Source organism: Mastomys coucha, unplaced genomic scaffold (genome assembly GCF_008632895.1).
Source record: "Mastomys coucha isolate ucsf_1 unplaced genomic scaffold, UCSF_Mcou_1 pScaffold21, whole genome shotgun sequence".
Lineage (NCBI taxonomy): Eukaryota > Metazoa > Chordata > Mammalia > Rodentia > Muridae > Mastomys > Mastomys coucha.
In genome coordinates this window covers 166,941,462-166,947,997 of record NW_022196904.1, presented here as the reverse complement: position 1 = coordinate 166,947,997, position 6,536 = coordinate 166,941,462, and the positions used below count along the sequence as shown (strand labels likewise).

The following is a 6,536-nucleotide window of genomic DNA, read 5'->3' as shown; positions in this document are numbered from 1 at the left end:
AAGCAGAAGACAAGCATTGTTAGTGATAGAACCTGAGGCCAAAGCTATATCATGTTTTTATATCAATAAAAGAAAAGAATAAATACTTTCTACCAGCTAGAGAATAAATAAAAACAGTGAAATTGCAAGAATGAATGACTTCTCCTGATAATAACCTTAAGTGGTAAATAGCCTCATTCACCACTAAAATGATGCAGAATAGCTGACCAGATTAAAAAACTAGGTCAGCTGTTTGTTGTCTCCATAATACTAACAGGAGAGGAAAAGGATGGAAGATAGTTTATCAAGCAAACTGTAGCTGAAACAGCTTGCATAGCTGTTCTGATACTCGATAAATTGCAAACCAAAATTAGTCAGAGGTGATAAAGAAGGCCATTGCATAAAGAAAGCAATCACCAAAAAGATGCGACAATTGTGGATGTGTATGTACTGAATCACGAAGGTGCTGACTTCACAAAACTAATAGTAATGACCACAGGTTGTCAAACAGATCTTGGTAGGATAATGATGGCTTAAGTAGTTAATTCTCATCTTTGTATAGTCTATCTAAACTAATAAACCACAAGCAATACTTGTCAGTTATATCATAGATCAAATGAGTTTATTAGATGTCTGCAGAGTAAATATTCTAACCAAAATATAGGAAGTACATAATCCCAGAATCCCTTGACACCTAACTAGACCATATGTTAAGCCACAACAATAGTGTTCACAAATATAAAACAATCAAGATAACATCTTAAATTTACCAGAGTATAGTAGTATAAAGAAACCCCAAAATTAAAGGAAAAGAAAAAAATAATTGCAAATTGAATTCAAGATTTATACACAATGAATTCAAAACCAACCTTAAAACCAAATTGGGCTTCATTCTAGAGATCAAAGTGTGCAAATCTAGAGATGAAACCTATAAAAATCAGAGCATGAAATATAGCACATAAGTACAATCAATGTCCTATGATCATTTTGATAGAAGTTGACACCTAGACATGCAACCAGCACAAATCCAGATCCCTAGATGCCAGAATAATAGCACAATCGACAACAGTCAAATAATAGCACAATCAACAACAGTCAAGGATATATGTCACCACCAGAGCCCAGTCATCACACTATAGCAAGCCTGGCATATTCTAACACACTGGAAGCACAAGAAAATGACCTTGAAACCAACTTTATGAAGATGACAGAGGTCCTTAAAGAAATCAAGGCAAAAACAAAAAATGAAGAAAATGAATGAATCCCTTAAAGAAAGTGAAGCCAAGAAAAAACAGTTGAAGGAAACAAATAAAACTGTTCAAGACATGAGAATAGAAACATAAAGAAAACACAAACTGAGAAAGTGCTGGAAATGAAAAATCTAGGTAAGTGAACAGGAACTATAGATTTAAGCATCACCAACAGAATACAAGAGATGGAAAACAGAATCTCAGGTATTCAAGATACAATAAAAGAAATAGATATAGTGGTCAAAGAAAATATTAAATTTAGAAACTTCCTGACACAAAACATCCAAGAAATCTAGGATCCTATGAAAAGACCAAACCAAAGAGTACTAGGAATTGAAGAATCTCAACTCAAAGGTCTAGAAAAAAAAAATTTTTTTTTTTTTTTTGGTTTTTTGAGACAGGGTTTCTCTGTGTAGTCTTGGCTGTCCTGGAACTCACTCTGTAGACTAGGTTGGCCTCAAACTCAGAAATCCGCATCCCAAGTGCTGGGATTAAAGGTGTGCGCCACCACTGCCTGGCTTAGAAAATCGTAGAAGAATAAATTCCTAAGGACATGCCTATAAAAGTACAAGAAACTTACAGAACACCAAATATATTGAACCAGAAAGGAAAATCCTTTTTGGTACAACACAAAGAAAAGAAAATCCTTTTTGGTACAACAAAGAAAAGGCCTTTGCTGCATAATAATAAAAGCTACAGGACAAAGTAAAAGCTGTTAAAAGCTGCAAGGGGGAAAGGCCGAGGAATGTACAAAGGCAGACCTATTAGAACTACATCCGACTCTTCAACAGAGACTCCAAAAGCCACAAGGACATGTACAGATGGGCTGCAGACTCTAAGATACCACAGATAGCAGCCCAGACCACTATAGCCAGTAAAACTTTCTATCACTATAGATGGAGAAAACAAGATAATCCACAATAAAGTCAAATTTAAAAACTATGTATCTAAAAATCCAGTCACACAGAAGTACTAGAAGGAAAACTTCAAGCCAAAGAGTTTAACTACATCAATGAAAGCCCAGGAAGTAAATAATTTCACACAAGCAGAACCAAAAGAAAGGACACACACACACACACACACACACACACACACACACACACACACACAGAACCACCACCACCATCAATACCAGAATAATTGGAATTAACTATCATTAGCTGTTGATATTTCTCAATTTGAATAGACTCAATTCCCCAATGAAAAGATATGGACTAACAATAGATGCAAAACCAGGATCCATCCTTCTGCACTCAAGATACACACCTCAACATCAAATGTAGATATTACCTCACAGTAAAGGGTTGTGAAAAGATTTTCCAAGCAAATGGGCATAAGAAGAATGCTGGTGTAGTTATTCTCATATCTAACAAAATAGACTTCAAATGAAAATTACTCAAAGGAGATAAGGAAGGACACTTCATACTTATCAGAGAAAAAAAAATCCACCAAGATAATCTTTACGTTTTCAACATCTCTATCCCAAATGCAAGTGCATCCACATTTGTAAAAGAAACATTGCTAAAGCTTAAATCACTCACCAACCCTCACACACAGATAGTAGGAGACTTCAGTTCCACAGTCTAACCAATGGACAGGTAATCCAGACAAATACTAAACAGAGAAATAATGAAGCTAACAAATGTTATGAATCAAATAGACCTAATAGATATCTACAGAACATTTCAGCAAAACACCAAAGAATATATTGTCAGGAGCCATGTAGGATAGGCTAAGGGTAGCAGGTGGCCTTCCTGGAGGTGGCCCACCATTCTGCATGGTCGGAGATGGGTGAGCTCGAGAGACTTCATCTCAGGGTGACTTCTTGCCTTTTCTGTCATCATTAAATTAATATAATAATCCCTGGGCATTAGCCAATCCTATTGATCAGATTTCCTACAGATCAACATAAAGATGAACTTCCATGAATTAATGATATTTAGATGAATTAATGATTCTATAGAATTCCTGATTTGATTCAGATAATTTTAGGAACAAAGTTTTAAGAGATCGTCTTAGTCTTAGTTGCTTTGGTGGAAAGATCTAATCAATTTAGAATCAAGAAGAGAACGTGCCCATTTCTCATAAATAGTAAGTAAAGGCTGCATAATAAGAAATACAATGAGATTTCATAATCACACTAAAAAGAGAATTAGGCTTGGGCTGGCAAAGATAGGAGAGGGTGGGGCTGGTGAGATGGCTCAGCCCGTAAGAGCACTGACTGCTCTACCGAAGGTCCTGAGTTCAAATCCCAGCAACCACATAGTGGCTCACAACCATCCGTAATGAGATTTGACACTCTCTTGTGGTGTGTCTGAGGACAGCAACAGTGTACTTACATATAATAAATAAATTAAAAAAAAAAATAGGAGAGGGCATCTCTCCCTTGTCCATGCTGCTGCATAGCAGAAGCCAACAAGACACAGGGTCAGCTCTCCCTCTCTCCCTCTCTGAGCCAACTCACCTGTGCTCCTGCGGCTCTACTCTGCTGCCCAGGCAAGGTGCAAGACCTACACTCCTGGGGGCTGTAGCAAGTGAAGGACAGGGCCAGCTTTTCTACTCTGGTGACCTCACGGCTAGCTCCTTGTAGGTGACAAGGGGCAAGGGGTGCCATCTCTCCCTTGTCCATGTCACCTCATGACAGACAAGTGGCAAGGCTAACTCTCTGAGTGCCTGGGTCATCTCAGGAGTGGCCTCCGGTGTGTTATGCATTGTGACACTGGGTAGGAGTCATCTTGGACCTGTCCCCACAGGCCTTCACGATACTGGACTGGTGGTCACCTCAGGCTAGCTCCCTGTCCAGGCTTCATAGTGCTGGTCTGTTGGTTGTCTGAGGCTGGCTCTTTGATCACGTGACTGCCTGATTGGCTCCTTGTAAGGCTCATCTCTCTCAGCTTTACAACGCTCCTTCCTGTGGTCCCAGACAGGGTTCTTTGAGTCTTTGGTTTACTCCTCATCCCCAGAGCCTATCTGGGCCTGCCTGGCTCAGGACTGGTGCTCCTCTCAAGCTTGTGGTCTTTCAGGGAATGTTAGCTTACTAATCATTCAGATGTTCATTGGTCAGAACACTGATCATAGATGTAGCCTCTCTTCTCTCTGCCACCTATTGACCAACACAGGACACAGCAGCCATTACAGGGTATCTTGCTATTTGGCTGAACTTGTTTATCAGCTGCAGGGATTTCTTGGAATTTTTAGTGCCAGCATGTGAGCTATCATAGAATTTGCAAATTAAGATACTATGGCCCTTTGCTCTCCTTCAGTTGTCTCAGTGCTAAGACTTCAAGTACTATACTGAGTAGATATGGAGAGAGTGGATAATCTTGGTGGGTTTGGCTTTCGTCTCTCTCCACTTAAGCTGATGTTGGTGATGGCTTGTTGTAAACTGCCTTTATTCTGTTTAGGCATGTCTCTGTATCCTTGATGCCTCCACGGCATTAATCATGAGGGGGTGTTGAATTTTGTCAAAGGCCTTTCCTCCATGTAATGAGATGATCATGTCATTTTCTGACTTTCAATTTGATTATATGGTAGATTACATTTATCATTTAACATATGTTGAGAATCCCTGCATTTCTAGGTTTAAGCTTACATGTACATGGTAGATGGTATTTGTAATATGTTTATGGATTTGGTTTGCAAGTATTTTACTGAGAATTTTTGTATTTATGTTCATAAGGAAAATTGGTCTATAGTTGTCATTCTAAGTTGTATCTTTATATAGCTTGGGTATCAGGGTAGCTCTGGCTTCATAAAACAAATTGGGTAATGTTCCTTCTGTTCCTATTTTGTGGGCTAATTTGAGGAGCGTTTGTGTTTGTTAAATCTTCTTTGAAAGTCTGGTAGAATTCTGCACTAAAACCATCTTCCCTTGGGCTTTTTTTTTTTGAGACTTTAAAAAAATTTAAAATTATATATATAATAACATATAATATAAAATATATTCTTTGTTTAACCACAAAGGTCCTTTGCATATATATATATATATACACACATATATATTATTATTACTTGAGTTCAATGTATTTATCAGATTCCTGAGTGTGAAAAATAAGTGATTCTATGTTTCTATATCTGTTCTTGTGTCTTTTCTTGGGCTATTTTCCTTCTGTTTGCTTGTTTTGTTCTATTCTTATGTGTTAGTTTATGCTTCTTTTATTCTATATTATATTATTTTATTATTATACCTTAGACACCTCTTTATTTTCTAATGAGAGACTGAAATGAGGTGAATCCAGATGACAAGCATAGAGAGAAGGGAAATCATAATCAGGAAAAAATGTATTAGAAAAAAAATCTATTTTCAATAAAGGGGAACAAAACAAAACAACACAAAATCCACCCCCAAACAAAACAAAAGCAACAACAACAACAACAACAAAGATAAAAACTACTTTAGGAGACCCCTTGCACTTCCAGAAGCTAAAAGTCACCTTTTATTTACATTTTAATACATATTTTTTACATTTTATTCAATAAAATTAAATAGTATTTTCTGACTTTTGTAGTTTATGACATTCACCAGCTACATATGGTAAGATATATGAATTTTAGCAGTTATTGTTGTAATTACTTATCGTGCTAACCATCATATGTGTGGATTCCTCTAACATCCAATGCAACTATGACTCTATAACCATAACAAGAGAGTCAAAATTCAGTCAAGTCATTGTTCCGTAGGTTAGAAAAAGAGTCATTTATTTCTAAATTTTTAGTTAACTCATGGTTTAAAACAGTCCTGAAGATCATTTGTAATTGTCCCAATAAGACTTTCATTAGAAATAAAAGTTTACTAAGCATAAAAAATAAAATAAAATATGTGAGCTTCATACATCTCTTGCACACAAAGCCATATATTTTAAGTTACAAGATGCACCACATGTTGCTTTTTGGGGGGAATTTTTTTTCCTCCTGCTTGGACAGATACTCTCCTGAGAACCACATGTTTGGTCAGAAGACAATATTATAAAGTGATATTTAAATATTAATTGCTTCAGGTATCCTTTTTATTTATTTATTTTTTAATGGAGTATATTTCCTATTTGGTTAAGTACATGCATCTTATGGACAGCTTGAAGTCTTACAAGTGAGCATGCCCATAAGACAGTCCCCCTGACACTGACCACTTCCAGCACCCCAACAGATCTCTTACTTCTCTACCACTCAATAATCCCCCAATGTTACCACCATTCATATCCATAATCAAATAGATTAGGTTTGCCTGTTTTAGAACTCTGCATAAATGGAATCACATAATGTGCTCTTTATAAACATCTGGGCTTCTTTCACTTAGCATCCATAAGAGAT

At 36.8% G+C, this 6,536-nt stretch overlaps 1 non-coding gene across 1 annotated transcript; it reads right to left on the bottom strand.

Moving 5' to 3' along the window:
* Positions 1-4,254: 4,254 nt before the first annotated feature.
* LOC116104375 lies at positions 4,255-4,388 on the bottom strand. Its single transcript, XR_004123877.1, has one exon. It is a non-coding gene; the product is annotated as a small nucleolar RNA SNORA17 (small nucleolar RNA).
* Positions 4,389-6,536: the final 2,148 nt, after the last annotated feature.